At 45.3% G+C, this 22,815-nt stretch overlaps 1 protein-coding gene across 3 annotated transcripts in view; it reads left to right on the top strand.

Annotated features, from left to right (window-relative positions):
* LNX1 (ligand of numb-protein X 1) overlaps positions 1 to 22,815 on the top strand; it is a 129,257-nt gene that overhangs the window by 33,247 nt on the left and 73,195 nt on the right. For 2 of the 3 annotated variants that reach the window (XM_074588067.1, XM_074588066.1), the window contains exon 3: positions 10,202 to 10,334. The exons of the other annotated variant lie outside the window; for it this stretch is intronic. The gene's annotated coding sequence lies outside the window, so the exon portion shown is untranslated. The remainder of the gene's footprint in view (positions 1 to 10,201; positions 10,335 to 22,815) is intronic. 3 annotated transcript variants of the gene reach the window in all.

The following is a 22,815-nucleotide window of genomic DNA, read 5'->3' as shown; positions in this document are numbered from 1 at the left end:
TGTTGAATTTTATATATATGTGTGTATATATATAATATATTGTACAGTTATACATGCATTTGTTATGGTTTTTGAAAACACGCAAGATCTGAAATTTATAGCGTGTAAAAAAGTATAGTTAAACAGATCCGTGAGCACCAAAGCCAAAGGATCCTGGTTTGCTGTGGATTCATGAGTGCCGTGAGCTCCAAGAGGAGATTTTCCTGCTGTTTGGACATTCAAGACTTCTTTCCCGTGCTAGGAATGGGAGCTCTGCATTTTAGGAAGACATTCTCAGTGAGAGTTTTCTCACGGTGAAAATGCTATCAGTCTTTCATCTCCACCTGAAAGCTAACCCGCTTTCACCAAACTTGTTTAATCGCTGTTGAAAGCCCTTCTCATTTGTCAGAAGTGGTTGAAGCTGTTCCTTGAATCCAGAAGTCGCTGTGGGCTCTGGGAGCCTGACAAGCACTGTTACGTGAGCCGCTGGAAACTTAAAATGCATGTTCTGTGTGAGGGCAGAAGCCCACGAAAGGCCAGAGCTTGGGCTGCGTGGGGAGGGTCAGCAAAGCTGCTCTTCTAGTCACTGGTTTTAGACCTTTTTGCTTTGGAAGCAGACGACTTTAGGAAAAAGTAGCACTTACTCATTTTAGGTTTAGGTTACATCTCCATGCTAAATGCCCTGTCTTATCAACATCTCCCAGTTTGCAAAGGGCATTGCTGAGGAGGTTCTCTGTGTGTATGTATTACACGTTATACGCTTTATTTGTCCCCATGTAGACGTGTTTGTGTGCCCTTACAACTTTTGTTTCTGATGTAATCTATACCCTATGCATTGCACTTTCCCTTGGATAAATGAATTAGCAATCTAAGCAATTGGCATGCAAAAGGAGTCGTGCTTAGACCGATGCTTAATTCATTTAGTAAAACAAAGGGAGGTCATTTGCAAGACGTGCACTCTCCCCTGTTTGCGGAGCTTGCTGGGCCAGCAACGCTCTGTGCCTCTATCTCCAAGCAATAAAACGTTCAGCCTGAAAGGGCTGGGCTGCTCAGGAGCTGATGTATTGGAAACATCTCACCTTCTTGAAAGGAAGCGACCCCTTCCTACATGCTCTGTCCCACCAGCTGATAACTTCTGTGGGGTTTTTTTGTGTGTGTGGATATACTAGAACTTACAGTGAGTGTGACCTAAAGAATGCAGCCTTCCAATACCTAAAGATATTGGAAGGTATTATAGCAGCCTTCCTGTACCTAAAGGGGGCCTACAGGAAGGATGGGGAGGGACTCTTTATAAGGGAGTGTAGTGACAGGACACGGGGTTATGGCTTCAAACTGAAAGAGGGTAGATTTAGATTGGATATAAGGAAGAAATTTTTCACTATGAGGGTGGTGGGGCACTGGAAGAGGTTGCCCAGGGAGGTTGTGGATGCCCCATCCCTGGAGGTGTTCAAGGCCAGGCTGGATGGGGCTCTGAGCAGCCTGGTCTAGTGGGAGGTGTCCCTGCCCATGGCAGGGGGTTGGAACTAGAGGATCTTTAAGGTCCCTTCCAACCCGAACAATTCTGTGATTGTGTGTAACGCTTGCATACCTGAAAGTACGTCATTTTCCTAGTTGTAGCAATTAGTTCAATAAAAGATACAACCTTTCCACACAAGGAGAAGATCCTTTACCTCTCTGACATAAGAGCAGAGGCCCCAGAGCATCCTGTCTCAAATTTACACCTTCACAAGTTCCTGTGGTACGCATGGACATAACTATACTTGATAAAATGTGCCCTGGTTTTCTTTAGCTAGATTGCACAGGGTTTAAGCCCTTTAAGGGACGATCCAGTGTTCAGTGCAGTCAGTGAAAGCTCCTTCCCCAGAGAGGTTTGTCCTCTGATGAAAAGGCAGGTGCCGGGGCATGAGCAGGCCCGTCCCAGATGATGGTGGGCACTGGCACAGCCCCTGCCTGTTCCCAGCAAGGCTCTGCTGCTGAAAACAAGCGTCTACTAGTGGGCAACTCCCAGACGCTAATGCATTTCTTCCTCCTGTGCGAAACACACCTGTGCCTGTTCAGAGAGTTTCCCTGAAGGGCTCGGTGCAGCGCTGAGTCCTGTGGCTGCAGGTCTCGCAGCCGACTGCAATTCATGGGTACGTCCTGCCGGTGTGACCTACGTGGAGGACTTGGGCTGGCATTAAAAATGGCATTTGCTGAATGACATTGCGAAGCGACCTGCAAAAACAGGACGCTCCAACGCAGAAAGAATGCTACTCGATGCCATTATTTAACTATTAGCTGTTTAACAAATACAGTACCCCAGCCAGCCTCTGTCAGCATCCCATGGGCCAGCACAAAATATACTCCGTTGGTTTTGGACTGACCATGGAGCAAAACCATGTGCTGGCATGTAATATATGCAGTACTAAATGACGCAGAGATGGAATAGGTGCGGCAATAGGTGTGAACAGGGGACAAAATCTTGACTATTAGGAACTGCCACAACTGTATTTAGAGTAACAGCACGCCGAAGGGGGTTAAGAAAGTAAATGTGGTTCAAATTGGCCACGTCAGGAACAAATTAAATCAGCTTGGTAGAGGATCCAAGGAGAAACGCATTTGGAAACGCTTATATGCTGAAGCTGAGAGTCTGGCTAATAAGTAAGAAGAACTGGAATTTCTCAATAATCAAGATAAATTCAACTTAATTGTCTCATCAGGTTTCAGTGCTAGAGGGACCAGTATGTCAGAATATTGTATAAGCTGTTTAAGCAGGCTAAGGGAGATAAAAGAAACTGCGCGAGAGGAATGACTTTGTGTATGACCCAGTGACTTCTATCTGCCTAACTTAGAACTGGGAAGTGCAGGATCTCAAGAAATGCAGTGCAGTATGCTGATTACCAAAGCCCAGGAGCAAGCAGGGGTGGGCAGAGGTGACACCGTAAGTCACTGAGCTGAATCTGAGGACAGGATGAGCTGCTACCGCGTGTGGGAAGAGAACCGTGTAATTATGGGGAGCTCTATTTTGGAGACTTACTGAAGATGTCATTTAGCTACCTGTGAAACATCACTAGAGCAGGATTAAATACTACATGATAGGTCTACAAAGCAAACGCGTCAAACCTGGCGTGGAAGAATTCTGCTTTTAGGCGACCTCATAATAAATAAAAATGAACTTATCCACTCGACTGGAAATCAGGGGTTGTCTCAGGAAGAAGTGATCATGACCTGAATACATCCACTACAGTTGAAAACAGTCCCAAACAGTAATATTTATACATGGTATTTTGAAAAGGACAATTTCCCAAAGCCAAGGACAGCCCTTAATAAAATTGACTGGGGAAACAAAAAATATGAATGAAAATGGCAAGATTTTCAAGAAGAGTTTGCTAAATGGGCACAACATTGTTAAGATAACATGTGGCAAAAGAAGACAAAAAGTAGAAATGTGCTAACACATACGTACACATATGTTTAAATGCGTATGTATTTGTCCACACATATTTATATATGGGGCTATGTATGTATAAATATCTGTAGACACACATGTGAGCATGAATATACATAGTACTTACATATTTAAATAAACTGTGGGGCTGTACATTGGAAAAAAGGGCTAGAAAAAGGGAGATAGATAGTGGTTGATATTTATGTGTTATAAAGTATGGAATTACTAGCAAAGGCTAAAGCAAAATCTACTCTTGGCAAGCAAATAGTGTTCTAAAGGAGTTTTTAATTCACATAAGGAAAAAAGATGTAGCAATGGTGTAGGCTGAGCAAGGATTGAAGGTACTAAACCAGTTAATAACAAATGCATAGATGGCTGAAATGTTCAGAAAATATTTCTGGTTTATGTTTGGAAAGAAACAAGATGATGTACATATATCATGTGAGGATGATGAATTCTTTTACAGCCCCTCTATAATTTAGACAACGTTAGATGACTCCTACTTTAGGAAAACAGCTTTAAAGCAGTAAATCCTGTATAACCTGCAGCTATGCATCCTAAAAATTTAAAAAAAAAAAATGGCTGAGAAATTGCCTGGCCCACCGATGTGAGCTTTTAACAAATTTGGGGATATGGAGAAATTTGCCAAGACTGAAAGCGTGTTCTTTTTTTTTTGCCAATGTCCTAACGACACAAACTGGATAATTCTGATAACGGCAGGACAGCTTGCCTGACCTCACTTCCTCGCTTCCACTAAAATAACAGAGAAGCTGATACGGGGATTCAAGTAATAAAGAACAGAAATATTATTAATGGCAGACAGTGATGTTTTCATTAAACACAGGTCTTGTCAGGTAAGCTTGACTTGCCTGGTTTTATGTAAGATTACCTGCTTGGCTAATAAAGTAACTATGTAGGCACAATAGACCCTGAAAGCGTTCAGCTCAGTATTCTTACATAATTGGATCAAAAATGAAGCATTTTACATTCTTGTGTGAGCACACGTCAAGCGGCTAAGAACTGGTGTATCAAAAGCAGTTGATGCAAAATCACACTAACAAGGGTATTTCCAGTGAGATTCTAGTGCCAAAATCAGGACTCAGCCCGCTTCTGCTAATCTTCACTTCTTGGTCTTGCAGGAAAAATGCTGGATCACTCACTGATCGTGCAAAGTGCTATAGAAAAGGGAATCTGAATTGCCTAAAAAGTGGAGTTCAGACCAAATACAGAGTGTTTTAATACAGACAAATGTAAAATTGTAAACCTGGGAACATGTAGCACATCTACAGAAATAAAGAAGACACTTTAGGAAAAAAAATAATGAGTTTGGAAAGGCTTTAGAGATCTTAACGGACAACCTCAGAACATAGCCCTAGCCCAATGGCAGGGAGAAATGTCTAGTGTGATCATTGAGTACACACGCAGAAGGGAGTCAAGTCGGAGCAAGGGTCTGATTTTGTCTGTGTTCGTAGTTTCTGTGCGTGTAGGGAGACTCATGTGCAGTAACATCAATCCCATCACAGCCGGCACTTTAAAAGATGATTTAAAAATTGGAGGGGAATGCAGGGGATAGCAGAAATCTTACCGAAAGGCTAGGTAATATACCGGCTAGTTGAGGGTAGGTAATGTACCTGCTAGATGGAGCACAGTCTTTTCGGTCCACCTGAAAAACACACATGGATGTTAGTGCGAGTATAACACAGGTAGTGGTACAAGATGCAGATACCAGCTTGAGAAGGGCTCTTTCAGCCAGCTAGGAAATGCGTAATGTGAATTAATGACAATAACCCGAAGCAGTGTCATCAAATTAGCAATAAATTATCCGTATGTTTTTACAAGTATTAATGATTAATTCCCAGAACAAGCTACCAAAGAGACTGGTGGACTCCCCACCTTTTGGTTCTTCAAACCAGGATGGGACGCTTTTTTAGAAAGATTCCTGGTGGGACTAAACCCAGGCAGTGGGGTCGAGAAAGGGCACAGAGCAAGGGACGTGTCAGCCTGTGACATGCAAGAAGTCAGGCAAGATGACCTCCTTCTCTCTTCTAGTCTTGAACTCTATGAACTGCTCTCAGGATATAAACATGAATGTGAACGTTAATTCAAGGGTGGACTGCGCCCGCTACGTATTTGTACATGTATTTAATACAGACATTTAACTCCACCATAAGCAATTCCCTTTACTGTGTATAAAAAAAGTACATGAGAATTAGCGAGATGCTTTTTATGCCAGAGACTTCCTTGGTAATTAGGAGCAAGTCACTTAATTTCTGTGCCTCAGTTTGCCCACTTCTAGAGAGTGAACCCAGCTTTCCTCAGTCCCTCCCTCCACGCTGGAGAGACCTCTGGGAGGTACTACACAAACGTATTCTTCCAAAAAAGCACGGGCAATCCAAAAACTGGGGTAGGGCACAGGATTGATGTTTCTGATGGATCAGAGAGCTTCCATCCCGCAGAAGGTATCCGCGTTACCTTGGTCAGCAATCCACCCGTACCGTGAACCGTGACGAGATAAATATAATTGTCCTGGGATTGGTTATGTAACGAGCTTGCTTTGCAATTTAACTAATGAATGTGCTGAGAGCCCAGATTAATCTTTTAACTTCAACAATTTCTCCCAAGGGAAAACATATAGAGCCTGGCTATCTGTAATATTATCCTCTCCCAACTGCCTGAGTGATTTGGCCACTTGAATGTTTGTTTTGCTGACGTACGTACAGCTCGTGTATTCGTGGATTGTTCTGGAGGAGGTGGAAGGAGCCCTGAGCTTCACTTGACACTGTACAGACGGGTCTGCGGGCTTTCCCAGTCGGAGCCCTTCCTGACGGATGCCATGCGAGCTCTTTGGTGGGATGGTTTTAGTTGCTGGTATGGCACAAGTTGCTGTTTTGCGTTTTTTTTTCCCGGTAGCGACATAATTCTGTGCACTTTCAGCCCATGAAAGCTGTCCGTTTCAGAAAATAGTAGTTGTAAGTCTGGTACTATTATTGGTTCATTGAGGACAAGAGATTATTTCAATCACGTGGTTTTAGTTTCTTCATTATGTTCCTGTACTTCTGAGGAGTCTTCCAGAAATTGTAAAGGTACGGGATACAGGAGGTGTAGTAAGTTTTTATGACAAATGAAACATGACTTCCCAGAGTAACATACACTGTGTAAGATCCTTGCCATCTGTAAATTGCACCAAGTAGGTCAGCTTGGAAGTCAACATGCTATTTAAACTGTCACACTCTAGAGAACTGCTCGTGTAACATTGGTGATTAATGACTGCAGAGTCCATAGTCTCATTTCCAGGCAGACTGTCAGTGGCACTCAGTAGTCCCCGGAGAGTCCATAGTACAAGCGCTTGACAATCTTTCCTTTTATCTTTTGTGATCCAGTTCAGATTGCTGACTTTCCAAAAAGAGAAAACAAGGAGAGGGAACTGACATGAAAACACCAGCCTTCATTCTGGAGTAATTCCTAAATCTGATTTCCGCCCCCCCAGCTAGAGTTTGTTCCTATGTCCTGTATGCCTCAACAAGCTGAGGTATATATGCGGTGCAATCCCACGTGAGAACATTATATCAAATGCCCATGCCAGATGTGGATGTGGCCTGCCATCATGGAGGTCGGGGGAGACAGTTTCATCCCAGGAAACCCATCTCCTCCTGGCTGGTCTGTCTCCACCATCCTGAGCTGTGACCCACAGCTCATGATGCTCCTTCCCTGACTCCCCCTTGTCACCGCTGTTCCACCGAGGCAGAGTGTCAGCCAGGGCCATCCGCCCTCCACCTCCTTGTTCCCATCCTACCATCCATCTGTGGGCATCAGGGACAAGGCTATGTTTTATCATTGTGGGGACATCACAGAAATACTCAACAGCACTGGAGATTGTAGGGGTTTGGGTTTTTTTGTGTGTGTATGGTTGGACTCGATCATCTCAAAGGTCCTTTCCAACCATGAAGATTCTATGATTCTATGATTCCTTGTGTACTTGAAAGAGATGGCATAGTTCAGCCCCTTGACAGATCTGTGTGGACAAGAATGTAACATGCACAAGAGATAGGACTTTTATTTCCTTTTTTGCAAGCATTCTGCTGGCTGGCCCGGACCAGGGGCTGGAAGACAGGGCTCAGCTGTAGGCAAAGAGCTGACCTGGCCCCTGCCCCATCTGCTCCGGCATCACGGGGCTTCATGGGAGGCTGCATGGGCCTCTGTGTTTGCAGGACATGCTGATCTTTTCAACCCAACACAGGTGTCATCCATTACAATATTATCACCTAACATTGGATTATTACAATTTCCCACAATTTCACTTGACTAATCTTCTAACTTAGCTTGCACAGCATGTATTGCCAATGGTTGCAATATATACTGAAATCATTTCTTTAAAATAAATAAATGAGTGAGTCTAATACAATAGAGTTTATGGCACGTTGTCCTCCTGGGAATAATTTCAGCAGTAGTGAGGTATGGAATATCTGCAACTGGAAAGGTCTGTCCTTATACCCATATTTGCATAGATTGAGACAAACTGTATGAATTTGTTTTAAATTAAACAGAGCTAAATATGTAACTTTTTCACCTCCAATGTATGAAGCTGTAACAGTGAATTAGAAGTTTACCATGCAGGCGTCATTGCACCAGTCAGATCTATGAGATGCTGCTGTCGTTTCCATGCAAAAGAATGAATCGCAGCAGGAAAAAATACTGTCACTTTTTTGTGCTGTTGATGAAGAAAATCTGACGGAGCCTTTAGCCGGCTGCAGGCAAAGGAGGGAATCTGTAAATAATGCAGTGCACAGGCTGTAGTTTGGAGGAGATCCTTCTATGTTCCTCCCCAGCAGATGAAAGACAGGTTCAACACAGGTTCTTCCATCAACAGGTACAGCTCACCAGCTCTTCGGTTCAGAGCCAATAAATAATTCGCCTTCTGGGGAAATAATTTGCCTGGTATGGGTAAGGAAGTATTAATGCCGTATTCCAGAGTGAAGAATTCAGACAGGAATGAGTGCCCAAGAGGGCTGTTTGGGCGAGCAGGAGAGCGGAGAGTCTTTCTTCTGAGCAGAGACTTAGAGAGTTCGAGTGGGAAGGAAAATAGGAAAACATGTCATGAGATGGGAAAGGCTATTTAAGCAATCCAGTAACACTGGCATGAGAACAAATGAGTTTGAACTGGCCCTGAGTCTGGAAACTTAGAAAAGCCTCCTGGCTGTGGGAGGGGGTGAAAACTTGGCTAGTTTCTAAAATGGAAATTAAGTCTGTAACTGAGAGTGTCTGATGTGGTCACCTGTGACAGCAGGGCTCTGGGCTTTCTGATCTAGGGCGATCAGCCTCGGAGAGACCTCCCATGCAAGGAAGGATTTAAACACACGCTTTGCTCCACACGGGATGTATTTGCTAATGTTTAAGCTTCTGTAGCTTAAGCATGTTTTTTAAAAGTACATTGCATATGCATTGTTCAATTTTGCAGGCGGCTGACGCATGAGGCTTTTGCATATCTGGCCTTGTGACTGCCGTGGACATCTGGTCCCGTGCGGGCTGTGTCTCTCCGTATTCCATCCATCCCGGAGGAAGAGCAGCAGCTCCAGCAGGGCACTGCCAGCACACACCTGGGTTTTGGGCGACCGAGCACCGGCAGGCTGGCTCGGCAGGGACCCATCCCAGCTTTCCTCCAGCAACTGGGAGCCGGGGCGCAGTGCCGTCAGGGCAGGAAAGGCAAACACTGCTGCAAAGAAGCATCCATCAGGCTAAGGGCGTGACGGTCACACTCGCTGGTAGGACTTGACAGGTCCCTTGATGATTTCTTAAAACAAATATTTAACAAGGGATTTTATAATCACAAGTAGCAAGTATGCTTTTAAAATGTTTGAAGGCAAACAAACTTGCGTAAGAACGGATTGGAGGCCAAGACCTGGTTAGCCATAGATGTTTATATCAGGGGCTGGGGATTTCCTTCCGCCTGTTTTCGGCGTGTACGGCAGTTGCTTGCTTCAAGTCCCTCTCCAAAGCTGCCTTGCTTCCTGAATAACAATTCCTTCCTTAGGAGCAAGCGCTCATGATGGCTGAAGTCATTGCATGTGTTAGTGATTCGTGTAGTTGGGAGATCAGGGTTTCTTTTCCTCCATTGAAAATATGTTTTAAAAAAAAAAGATCTTTTTCTGCTGCCACTGCTTTCGTAATTAACATGCACACTCAGCTTTTGCATTACAGTGCAGCAGTACAACACCTTATCTGCAGTATAACATCTTACCCCTTTCTTGGGTACTTTTAAAACTAAAAATTACTAGATGAGAGGTCTTAAAGAGGTCTTTATTTTGCAAGGGTCAGGAAATTAGCAGAGCTTGTATTTTCATCCAGCTGCTTCCGGAGTTTACAAATTGCTCTTACATGGTTCAAGTCTTCACCACCAACTTCAAGTGTGCAGGAACAAGGTGAAGATCCAGCTTCCAAAGCATGGACTCGGGGTTAGAGATTGCGGGCCTCATCTTCCTTTTCCAAGGGGAAAGACAAGAGGAATCTTTTGTCTTGAAGCAACCTTCAAGATGGTCCCCTTGACTTTAATTAAATTTGAACAGTTTTGATTGGAAGGCTGAAAGAAGAAAAGAAACGCAAGGAAGGGCCAAACTGAAAATGGACTTTGATATATGCCGGAAAGAAAAGTAAAAGCTTCAAATTACAGTGTTGTCTGAGCAGCCTGCACACGCTTATCTGCCTGCGGGAGAAATGACCGGGAGGGTGTGGTTTTCTAAACCTTAAATTGCCCAGGTTTCTGCAATTCAGCTTTTCTTTGTACCTTCTGTCATGCCACAGGCTCCCCCGTCTGAGGCGGCTGCTCTCTGCCCGCGGAGCCGGGGCTGACGGCTGAGCGCGGTGTCCCTGCCCCAAACCCGTGCTTTTACCCCCGCACGACTCCGCCAGCAGCGGACAAGAGACACGGTGACACGTGAGTTTAAAGGCTTGTATTGGTTTTTTTGTACTGTTCATGCTTTTACCCTTTGGTTGGGCACAGATTGTTCCAGAGGAGCAAAGGCGGAAGGAAATGCTCCGGCAAACAAACCGGCCCCGGTTTGCGGCAGGAGGGAGAGTGCCACGCGGCAAGGCAGCGATGAATATTTACTGTGTCGGTCATTAGCGATTCAGTCTCCCCATAATCTAATGCCGGGATTATTATCATAATCTCCTGGAGAAGGCCATATAACGTACCTATCTTACGTTCCTTGGTAGCTGGTGTTAAAATACTACTTGTGTTCACACAGACGTGCAAGAGCGCCATGCTTACTTCATTACCTTTTTGTTAGCTTGATGTGTTTGGTTTTCTGTCTTCCTTTTGCGAAGAAGGTTTACTTCTTCAGTAAAGTGTGCTAAAATCCAACCGATTGTCTGTGGAGAGGTGCCATTTGTACTGCAGCTGCTTCAGCCCGTCGTTTTATTAATCCTCTGGAAACCCATTTCTTCCCCTCCCCCAGGTTAAAACCCACAGTCTCGCTGCAGCCTACAGTAGGAGGTAAATCAAGGCTACATTTGCCCCTGCTGTGTCTTGCAGTGTGATTTTAAGCATATAACTGCACCTGAGGTGAGGAGAGAAAGAAAACTTGGTTTAGTTTTTACCTTAGCTCACGTTCTCCTCCACTTATGCTCAGTTTGTAACTCAAATCGTCGTGTAATTCAGTACAGATACATGCAATGGTTGCAAACCTGCGAATACATGCGAATACGCAGAACATTTTATAAGTTTCATTTCTACTGGTGACCCTGATGGTCCATGTAGGAACATGGTACACGCGTGGACGTGCCAACGTAGGACCCAGGACTGCCATGAGGATACGTGGACATCCTCGCACACTGAAGCATACACAGTAGAGTAGAGGTCCAAGTACATAAATCAGCAGGACCTGTTCAAACATTTAAAGCTAGGCACTTCTTGGGGTGTTTTTAATGACTAGGGATGGACTACTTGCATCAAGATCTGCGTTGCTTTGACACCTACCAAGGAAAAACAACACAAAAAAAAAAAAAAAACCAACAGGAAAGATGTGCATATTACACATGTAGTTCATGCTTTCCCCTGCTGCCTGATGGCTAGGAAAGGGTTCCTCCAAGAGCAGGAAAAGCAAGAATACCTTTGGTGACTGTACTGGGCACTACACAAGGCACTTGTTTTCCCATCGTCTCCTGTAGGAATGGAGCTCCCTGTTCATCCCACCCTCCAAAGCACTTTTTGTTTGCTCATTCAGGTTCATGCAGAACGACATCAAGGCAGCTCCACCACTTTATTGAATCAGCACTGTCTGTTATCTGCTATTGCTGGAAAAGCACAAATGATGATCTATAAATAAAAGCTAGGATTCACCGTCAGGCATTTGGAAAGCTGCTGCCTTGCAAGGAGTTGTATCCTCAATACTCCCATCCACTTTCCTGAGACTGAAAATTCCTCTTAAGGAAGTAATCTGTTACTAATTTGCCATTTTCTATTCTTCCACCCCAAACCTCAGAGCCTATGTGTATTTTCCAAAAACATAAATTGAATCAATCTGCGGAAGCTTGTCTCTTCATTATCTTTTGCTTGTCACCTGAAAATATTCCTTCTCCTGCTGCTAATTTCCCTTACTTGTTTGTGGTCCCATACAAACGTCCTCCCCTTCACTCGCACGAGTTCTGCTTTTGGGAAGGCCGTTCCAAGCCCATGTGTTTGAACATTAACTGCATCAGGACTTCATTGTAGCACAGAGTTGGAAAAAGGAATGTTCCTGGCTCTGGGCTGTGATCGTCTATCAGAAGAGAAAATTGAATTGTCTTTTGGAAGAAGTTTGAAGGTGCTGGCATCTTCCCCCAGCACAGCTTTTCTTTTGCAAAACGCGAATAAATCTTGCACGCAGGATGAGATGATAGATTAGCTTCATTTCACTGCGAACCAGGAAATCAAACTACATTGTTTCCAGCAGGAAGGTAAATTAGTAAAGGCTTTCAGATGCAGAGAGTCTCCTCCAGGCTGACTGCTGGAGGGAAGCCGCCCGCTATTTCTGGAGCTGTCGGTCCCGGCCTCGCACTGCAGGGGCAGACGGAGGTCTGGGGCTGGTTTTGAGGGACGCTGTGGCCAGAGCCTTTTGGGAAGCTAACAAAGGCCCTCTCGGGTTAAAATGGCCAGACATTGGTATCACGCAAGGCTGCTTGACTTGGCCCTTGTTCGCAGGGCACGTCCGCTTCTTCCACGGGACTTTTTGCTTCTAGAAACTGGGATGCGCAAAGATGCAGTCAATCTTTCCGAGGCTTTCCCCAAAGGCTCAAGCTGAACCTGTAAAAAGGATCGTTACCTGAATCACGTGATTCGAGGGAACTCGACGCGGAACCAGAAACTGTCACCTTCGGTTCACGTTCAGGGAACGGTTAGTTGGCAGCTCCTGTCACGTACAACTGCCTCCAGCTTCGTACTGTTGTCATCCCTCTGAGTAAACACCAATTACTCCTTTACAAGGAAATCAAGGAGCTAAACACCCTGAAACTTCCTACCTGTCTATCGGCTCCTGGCAGCCCTCTCCTTGGTCCTCCAGTTTTACTTTAATACACCTGCACCATTCTTACTGAAACAAAGAGCCTTAGTGAAACAATGGTTTCCATGTGCCAGTAATTTCTTATTAAGGGATGATGACTACTTCTCTGTCTGGATTGATGCATCTTTTCAGCAAATGCCTTGTCTGAAAGCAGGTAGATTTTGATCTGATTTTTGGATATAATTCCAGTCCGCTTTTTGTTTGTCTATTCCCTAGTCATTTGCTTTCCACGCCTATAGCTACATGATATAGATACTGTTGAGACGCTGATGGCAAAAAATATGGGTGATGCTGTTATTTTATTTGCTGTTCTCCAGATTTTTGTTTGTAGCTTTTTATACTATATATTTAACTATCAGTTCACACAGGAAGAACATGGGGTTTCATAGTTACAGTCTGAGGAGTCAGCTGATCATCCTACAGCTATTTAGAAGAATATCGCAGTCTAGATCCAGTCAAAAGGGGTCTGAGACACTGAAGTAGCTACGATTCGTAGGAGGATTTTCAAAGAATAAAAAAATCCCCTTGCCTGCCTACATGCAGCAGTTCACATCTGACCGTGGGGAAGGATGCAGGAAGCAGGACAGTTTGAGCACGTAATTCCTAATTGGTTTCTCATCAGGGGATTAAGCAGCCCACAGTTGGTCTCCACACCCACAGAACCGGTTCGGGAAGCAGATATTAATTCAGCCACAGACTTAACTATCTTTCCCAGGCTGGTGTCACTCGCGTGTCCTGGCTGACAAAACCTTAGTAAGCCTCTTTATTTTAAGGAGAATGTTACAAGGCCATCAGCAACCCATGCATGTTAATTAGCAATGGACTTTATCGGGCAGTTCCCACAAAGCTCCAATTAAAGCAGTGACGAATCAAGTCCAGTGAGTAGTACCATACTCAGGGCTGCCGTGTCCCAGCACTGAGCAGGCGAGGGCAGAACCAGGCTCTAGAGGATGTGTTTTAGTAGCTGAGGGCTTGGTCACTGTAATAAACAAAATTTATTTGCTGAGGCATTTGTTGGACAGGGATCTTAGTCATTAGCCTGCTGCGAAAAAGTGCCCTGGAATGGAAACTATTGCACAGCCTTAGCTAGAGAGCTGCTTCCACCCCTGCTGCGATACCTCGTGTTTGCCCAGTCCTTTCCATTTGGAAGAGGGTTATAAGCTCTAGCACACAGCTCGCTCCCAAACGAGCAATAGGGACTATCGGCAGAGATAAATGGGCCCTGTCAGCACTACTTCGTAAGAGAGATAACTGAGTGAAAGGCAGCATGCTGTTTGTTCGAGACCCAAAAAGTAACCGGTGTTAGCACCAGAAAGCCGGCAGTCAGACCACAAGTAGTTGGGCTGCTGGCTTCAGCCTCTTCAGCGTGCAATATGTTTCCCTCTTTCAAACACCGCATTTTTCTTAAATATAAAATTCAGCACTCGGCATTGCAAAATGCCCGCAAGCTCATCCAAGCTTCTTTCCCTTGCTCCCTGAAATTTCTGTTTGCAGCTGCATATTGTGTGCCTGCCTATTATTTAGGAGGCTGCCTCTGGGCTGTACTGCTCTCCTAAGTTGTTGAAATTTATTTGCTGACTACCCTGCCTGGCCTTGTCCCCTCCTTTTTCCCGGTTCCTGAATGGGACTGGGCCCCGGCAGCTGTGACTGGGTGGCAGGGAATGCTTTCAGATTGCGTTATTTCAAAGAGCAGAGCGTCACTGTTTCATGCAGCTCTTCAACAGAGACTGTTTTTCTGGTTAGAATTTGTGTGTTCAGTGATTTTTTGTGGATTCCAGTGGCAGGAGAAGGAAATAGTGAGCTATAGTTTGTTATAGGCATTTACAGATCTATAACTTAAATGATAGATTATATATATAATCTTTAATAATAATAATTATATATAAATCATAGTACTGGAGTTAGGTGCAACATAAGTAGAATTGAGATACAGCTGATTAAACCCTTGCTCCATTGAATTCACTTAATTTTGCCATTGAGAGCAATGGGCCAGAGGTTTTACTAAAGCACTCGCTTCTGTTGCTTAGACTAGTCACAGCAGGGAGCCAGATGCTGCAAGCTGCTGCCGTTCCCCCCCCGCCATGAGTGCATGGTCAGCAAGCAGACGATGCAGTCCCAGAAGTCAGGAGTTGGTGAGGGCTTTCCCTCGGATCAGGTCTGAGAGCATCTCTGTGGCCCCGTTGCTGCACAAGGACTCTTGCGATGGAGGCCGGGCATCGGCATCGCAGGAGCCGTGGCGTCCCCCCATGGCGTGGGAGCGGCCAGCTGCCCCTTCCCCTCCTCACCTAACCGTGCTGTGGGCTGCTCCTAAAAAAGGTCCCCACGGGGTGTTGTGAGAACTCATTAAGTAGTTTGTCAAGCATTAAGGGACTCCTGGATCAGAGGAGCAGTTGTAAAGGCACGGTGTAATTAAAGCACAGCTTGCTTCATTAGGTATTATTAGCAGGGTTCTCCCTCACGTGTTCTGTGCTTTGCGGTTATTAAATGCTATCTCGTGGTCACATGTGAGAAGGTGCTGCGTGGTCTGAGGGCGGCAGGCACCATGGCCGTGGGAGACGGGGTGAGGTGTAAGGCTTCAGTGTCCCCCGGGGCAGAAGTCCTCCGCACTGCTTTCTGCCCCTGCCCTTTCCTTCCCTCTCCAGCAGCTCTTCCCGCCCCTGGCACTGAGGGGCAGAGAGGTGGCATCGCCTGTCTGCCTTGCTGACCCGCTTGGGGCCCTGGGAGAGGATTGCGAGGAGAGATTAAGACTTACTGTGAATCTGTATTAAGATTTTCACGTTCCCGTGCATTTCTCTTTGCCTATTGCGTTGTTATTTTCCAGTTAAGTAGGGCAGGCCTGCGCAGAGGACACGTGGTCGGCATGCCGGGTTGCTCGTGCAGATGCTGGTAGCTCTTGCAGCGGTTTTGTTGTGTTTGTTGTGTTTGTCCATGTGGAGCGAACATCGAACAGGGGAGTTCAGGTGCTCTCGGGCTGAAGCTGCGAGTGAGTTGGGCGGGTTGTCCTTTATCCTCACCAACCACACTGGAGTTTGCACCACAAAAGAGACAAAGGCTACTTTAAAGCGTTTTAGAGGGTGCTGAGGGTGGGGTGGGATTTTTTTGGTAGATGTTCTTTGTCCCGCAGATTGGGAAGTCAACAAGATTACTTACCTGCTGTCTGAAGGTACAGAATCTTCAAAGCGTAGTGAGCAAAACATCCTAATCAGGACAAGCAAGTCTTCTCTGAGACTAAATAGGCACCACTGGCAACCAGGGTGCCACCATCCAGGTGTGCCTTCCATCTTCCATGCATGATGAACCCCTTTTCTCTGCACCCCAGTACCCCCCTAGCCCCTTACCATAGCATGCTGGCAGCAGCTTGCAGTCACATCGAGGGCTGATTTTTCCCCCGATGGATCAGGGTCACGGGGAGTTTTGCTGCGCTCTTTCAGCTCAGAGAGTAGCTGAACGATGCACGGTGGAGGAAGGGGCATCTTGCTCTTCTCCAAGAGGCTGGTGACATTTGGCCTTGGGAACGCAGTAGGAAGTGCACCCACCCTTTAGGAAGCCAGAAAGCAAGGGACGTGCCCAGGGAGAAACCTTTTTGTTCAGACCGTATGGGTTGCCTCAGCACCTGTGCTGCTGTGCGTGGTAAGGCATGGAAGGTGGAAATGGGGAAGAGAAGGAGAACAAGCTTTTTGGATTACATATTGGGGTTCAGTGAGCAGAAGAATTAGTGAACACTACTTCCCTGTGCCTTTGTCTAATATGATGTAGCTCCAACATTAATTTTTCTTGAGGGCTGGCTATACATAGCTCCTTTTTCCTGCCTATCTGTCTTGATATCCAGTATGGTTTGGGTTTACTCTGCAGCCTTGCTTTTTGTGGGAACATTATTTTTTTTTTTCTCTTTCCTGCCCAGTCACCTATTCTCGTGGTAATTGTGATAATTTCATGTATATGGAGGCTTCTGCCATTCTGTCAGTGGGCTGAATTTGAAAAATGAATCCAAAAGGTACTGGGGAGAAAAAGAGCAGGGACGAACAAAGAGACTCACAGAGAGACAGAATAAGTGCAGAACTGCCCTATTTCTTTGGGAATCAGGGTAGAAGCAGTGTCATGGAGTTAAAATCAGGAACCAAATTCATACTGAAGGTGCAGAGCATTTTGTTTTATTTTATTTATTTTAAAGCAAGTGCATTTTATTCTAAGTTTTGCACTTTACTCTACATCAGTACGGTTTTTGTGTAATATCTCACTGTTGTGATGTGCCCTGTGTGGGTCCATATATGCCTGGGGGCTGAATTGAGGAGCACCTGGCTGGAGCACCCCATAGCTCCATAGTGGTCCACAGGCCCACATTTCTTCGCTCTGAAACACAAGGAGGGTGGGCAGACAAGTTTCCCAGAGATGCAGCAGACACACCTGGAGCCAGGACCAGGGATGAAGTCCCCCAAGCAGCTTGAATGGACTGTTGTACCTATTCCTAGCTGCCAGCATCCTGAAAGGCGGCTGGGGCACGCGGTTATCCAGCCACACAACTACAGTGTAGTGATTTGCTCAAACGGCTGGAAGCAAGCTTGTGGTATTTGTGAGGTTGCCAGCCCTGCCAAAGCCGGCCGGAGCAATCGGCCAAATCAGAGCGGTAACGCTCCCTTTGTTACATAACTAGCAAGGCAATTTTCTAATTTAGTATGTGAAATGCCGATGGCATTTATTATGTCAATTAGGATGAGCACATGTTTAGGAAGCACTTGAGGAGTCAATCATAATTGCTCGCACAGTCTGGCTTCGGCCACATGATTGACTTCCTTTGAGCAGGTAGACCCTGTGCCTTTGAGGAGCAGTTACCCACAGCCTGCCCGCTTTGCCACCACTCCTCTTCGCGCTTGGACTCCCAGCTTGTAGTTCTGGCATGAGCTCTTGGTCCCAGTCTGGGTTTACTGAACTTTGCAAAAAGCAAGAAACAGAAATTGTTACATCGAGCGACACAGCACTCGGCAGCTAGAGGCATGCCAGCAGCAAGGCTTCCCAGCAATACTACCTTCTGCTGAGGTGAGTTCATTCACAGGACTCGTTCCTCATAGTGTGGGTAGGCTAACCTGAGGATACGTACTGTCTTATTCATATCTTCTCTTCACTCAAATCTTGTCCAGCTGTTCCTAATATTCTCAAATTACTTCTGGGCTGAATTTTTTTTCATTTTAGCATGCTGAGTAAAGTTTGGTATCCATGAGATCGTCAGGAAGAGCAATTCAGGTTTGCGTGGGCGTGCGAGAGAGAGACAAAAAAGCAGAATGTATTTCCATACATTCCTAACAGAGGTTTCAGATACATAATTCCACAACAAAAAACTTTTTCCAGCATTGGTTTATTCTGTAAATTCCAGCATGAGCCACAGAGAAAACCTTTTTTTTTCTTTTTTTTCTTTTTTTTTTTTTTCCCAAAAAATCTGGTTCTGGTTTTTGAAGTTATTGTGCGTGCAGGCACACTATAACATTTCTGTTGGGTTTCACAGCTTGAGCTACAACTTAAAAAGTCGGGGTTATTCACCTACTGTACTGTCGGATTTTTCTATTCAGTTGGAAATGCCTTTCATCACTGAAGGCTCTGCAAAGTGCTTTGATTGTTATAAGCTCTAAGAAGGACTTTTTGACTAATAATAACTTTGAAACACCAGCTGTTTTAAAGCTGGGGCCTGGCAGAGGAGAGGTTTTGGAGCTCCTGTTTGTTGTCCCAGAGACATTCTGTACTGATGTGCTGAACTTTTAAATACAATTATTTTTGTCTAAGAGCCAGCTCTAACAGTCTTTCCTATAATCTTAAAAGTCAAACTGAACTCTGATCTGCTAAATCAATATCTCCGGGATCCCCAACTCTTGTCCAGCTTCTGACTTTTTACCTGAAGGTGTGCATCTCACCTCTGCCTATAACAAACCTCTGCTGGAGATGGTCTGCTACTGATTACACCTCAGGCAGAGAGAAAACGTTGTGGCTTCTCTATAGATAGAACAGATTTAAAAATAAGAGGGGAGGGGGGAAAAAAGAGAGAGAAAGATACACACAGGAGGAACACTGGTCCTAAGACATGATGATAAGGTTTTAGGCACTTCAGTGTTTTATAACCTTCTTTTGAACAAAGTTTCAAATCTAGGCTGACTGACTCACCCCTTTGGACTTAAGTGCAGCTGTGCCAAGGTTGGTGCAAATTATCATATGATATTTTTTAGCCAGATCTTTGGAATGTGAATCGCTGTCTTTTTGGATGGAAAATACTGTATAACAGGTATTACTGGAGTACGGGTCACTCTATAATGTTTTCCACAACTGTTGTCCAGTATTGTGAAACAAATAGGCTGCTCAATGGCCTCCAAAATAAGTACTGCCTTGAAGAGTAAGGTCAGTGTAATCTATAAAAAACTTTAGTCAGAGACATGCAGTTAGCAGCACAAAACATGATAACGGGAAAGCTGGGAAGCCCGCTACCAGGAAAAACAGTTTGATGAAAGATGATAAATTAAAACAGCATGAAAATTTACCTAACTAATGGCAAATAGTTTTGTGTAAGCATTCGTCTTGGTACCTCATCATAAAACCCTGAATATGAGATAGGTGGAGTGATTTTGTAACCCGGACACTCACAGGAGCAGTAAGGGCTACGATCTCCTGCATGTCATCGCAGCTAACCCTGCCTAACCCGAGGGTTTTGTGCTTTTGCTAGAGGGTGAAGGAGGACCTCTGCTCCCTCCGGGCTGTGATCCACTCTTCTCCCCGGTGTGGGTGAGCCACTAGATGGGGACAATGCCCAGATCTCCTGACCTGCCCACCTCTACCCGCTGGCGGCTGGGCTGAGGCCTCCTTAAAGAGTTAAAGGTGCCAACTCTCCTAGCAGTGTTGACCATGCAGTGCCATGCTGAACCGCATGAAAGGATGGCTGTGACTCATTCAGAGGTGCGCATTTGTAGGAAGAGGAGGACAGTCTGGCTAAGAAGAGGAGGACGACTCTGTCGGTAGTACCTCTGCGGCTTACGGGGTTGTGCAGCAGAGAAACAGGGCAAGGAAAGGCATCCCCTGTTAATCAATGGGTATAAGGATTTGTTATGCACATGCTTAGAGTCCAAAAATAACACAGGAGCATTAAAAAAATGTTACTTAAATACACACAGAAAAAAAAAAAAAACAAACAAAACCAACTAACATTTAGGGATCTTACTGTACTTTTCAGAATCCATTTTCCCTTTGCATGCTGGCGGCCTTTCCCTTGACTCTGAGGATTTCATTATCCCCAAGCCACGCCACTTCAGAGTAGCCAGAGCTAAATTCCTCTACCTGTTTTGCAGCTCATCTGTGTCACTCATTCATTTTCCAGTGATGCCTGTTCACTGACTTGTCTTTCACCATTTGGGATTTAAGCCGGGTGCTGCCCTTCCAGGCTACTGCATCACTGTTTCTCTGGCCTTTAGGCATCTATTTATTCCTTCCTGTGTTAGCCACTTCCTCACTATCATTCATCACTTAATTCTTTCTCCTTTAGACTTGGTTACTCATTTTCTGCTACCTGAAGCTTCTTCCATTTTGTGCCGCGCCACTTCCAAGTGCAGCCTCCTGAAGTGCTGGGTTAATATTTGACGGGGTTGGTGGTTGGAGGCAGCGGGGCTTTGCCACTCGGCTCGGCGAGCCCTCCTCTCCCTACGCTCCTGCCAGCGTAACCCTGATGGTAAGTCAGGATTTAAGCTTAAGGTTGCCTAAATGCTTCATTGGGATGGGACAGCTACGGGCTTGACTGTGCGAGGAGATGAAAGGCATTCTCTCTACCTGCTCTCCATGTTTACTGCCCATGCTTTTTGTCTGCGTTTGTTTTGTTATTCTCTTTAACGCTTCCGGTGGCTGCAAATTCCTAAGCAGTGAAGACCCGTAAGGTGCAAACTCCTTCAAACTGGTGCAGTCTGTTGAGTAACTTTTTAAAAAAATGTGTTACTATGATACTGGCTTTCACTTTAGTAAAAAGGTTATTTCATGCCCTGAATGGTCACATTGACCATTCTCATTCCAGCCTGTGGCTTAAATCTTGGCAATATTCATATCCAGGATGACAGTCATAGAATAGAATCACAGAATGGTTTGTGTTGGAAGGGACCCTTAAAGAACATCTAGTTCCAACCCCCTGCCATGGGCAGGGACACCTCCCACTAGACCAGGCTGCTCAACCTAGTGTTCTTCCTTCATCATTTGCACCATATTCCTGTGGTTCAGGTCTCTGCCTTGAACTGGAGCTTGGTTTACTGCAGTGTCCCAACACCTGAAATTCTTACAAGCTTAATTTTATCTATCTAAGTGAAGCTGTGCTAGGCGCTGTACCATTATGCTAAATCTGAGACCCAAGTTGTTGAAAACATCCTGCATAGCAGCAAAGTGGCAAACGCCGGTGTTATTTTCTTGGGCATGGCACCACCACCACATCTAAACGCTCCTCCTGCCAGTCGGCCGTGCAGCAACCGCTCCCTGCAAATACGGCTCTCGCGTAGACTGCCAAGGTGACATCCTCACCCTGCTGAGGTTGACAGTGGTGTTGACACTGACTGCAGATGGACCTAAGATTCCTCCCCCCTCCTTTCCCCTCTCCCCCTCCCCCACGCACGGGCCTCAAAGAAGAGAATTTCGGCAAGGTAATAATCGCCTTTTTTCACTTAGCAGTGGTTTACCATCTACCTGTACAGGGTTCCTTGCTCAAAGCGTAGTTTATTATTCATAGTTAATAGAAGAAGTAGAAATACGCACTGATTATCAGCACGTCAATTTTAAATCCTCTTTTCCTTCTCTTCTACATTGTTCAAGAGGAACGGTTAGTAAAACTTAACACCGAGGCTTTAAGTTTCCTAAAAGGACATGAAATTAATTATGTAGCTTGTTATGACAGCGCTTAAATGCTGTAAATACAAATGGCTGCAAACATTGCACAGACCAAATCTGTGCAACAGCTCCATCGCACGCCCCCCGTGCTGACTCCTGTGGTGGTATAGTCACCTCCCAAGGACAGACGGCAATCATTTCATTGTTTGCTATGTCCAGCACTTTAAGGTTCATCATAATACTTAAATACTAAAATATTTAAATACTAAAATATCCTGACATCCACCCTAAATACGTAAAGGGTGGGTGTCAGGAGGATGGGGCCAGGCTCTTTTCAGTGGTGCCCGGCGACAGGACAAGAGGTAACGGGCACAAACTTGAGCATAGGAAGTTCCAGCTATACATGAGGAGGAACTTCTTTACTTTGAGGGTGGCAGAGCCCTGGCACAGGCTGCCCAGAGAGGTGGTGGAGTCTCCGTCTCTGGAGACATTCCAAACCCGCCTGGACGCGTTCCTGTGCAACCTGCTCTGGGTGACCCTGCTCTGGCAGGGGGCTGGACTAGATGATCTCCAGAGGTCCCTTCCAACCCTATGGTTCTGTGATTCTATGATCATGGGTCAACACGGACCAGATTAGCCAGAAGAGACTGATAGATTGGGGTTTTTTTTCCAGAATTTATGTTGTTGTCCTCAATAAATTTTCTAAATAATGGAGGCCACAGGACTTGAATTAAGTCCTCCTAAAAATTCAATGCCTGTTACTAATTAGCGTGGATAGTTTTGTTTCCCTGTGCTGTAACAAGTATTTGTAATTTATGTAAGCATTGTAAAATTCAGGTACAGCTCCCTGCACCCACACTTTTTCACTAGCAATGCATTAGCATGTCAGGTTCATAAAGAGCATCCATGATATGGCCAGGGCAGTCTGGCTTCGCATCCACTGAGGCTTCTCTCATCATTTTTGCTGCAGCAGAGCATGGTCTTAGGGCAGCGATGCCTCTCTTTCTCCATTGTCATTGTGGAAATAATTGTAGTCACTTCCGAGCC

This window comes from Larus michahellis, chromosome 5, assembly GCF_964199755.1.
Source record: "Larus michahellis chromosome 5, bLarMic1.1, whole genome shotgun sequence".
Lineage (NCBI taxonomy): Eukaryota > Metazoa > Chordata > Aves > Charadriiformes > Laridae > Larus > Larus michahellis.
Note: the sequence above shows the minus strand (reverse complement) of the source record. Positions and strands in the feature narration are given on the sequence as shown.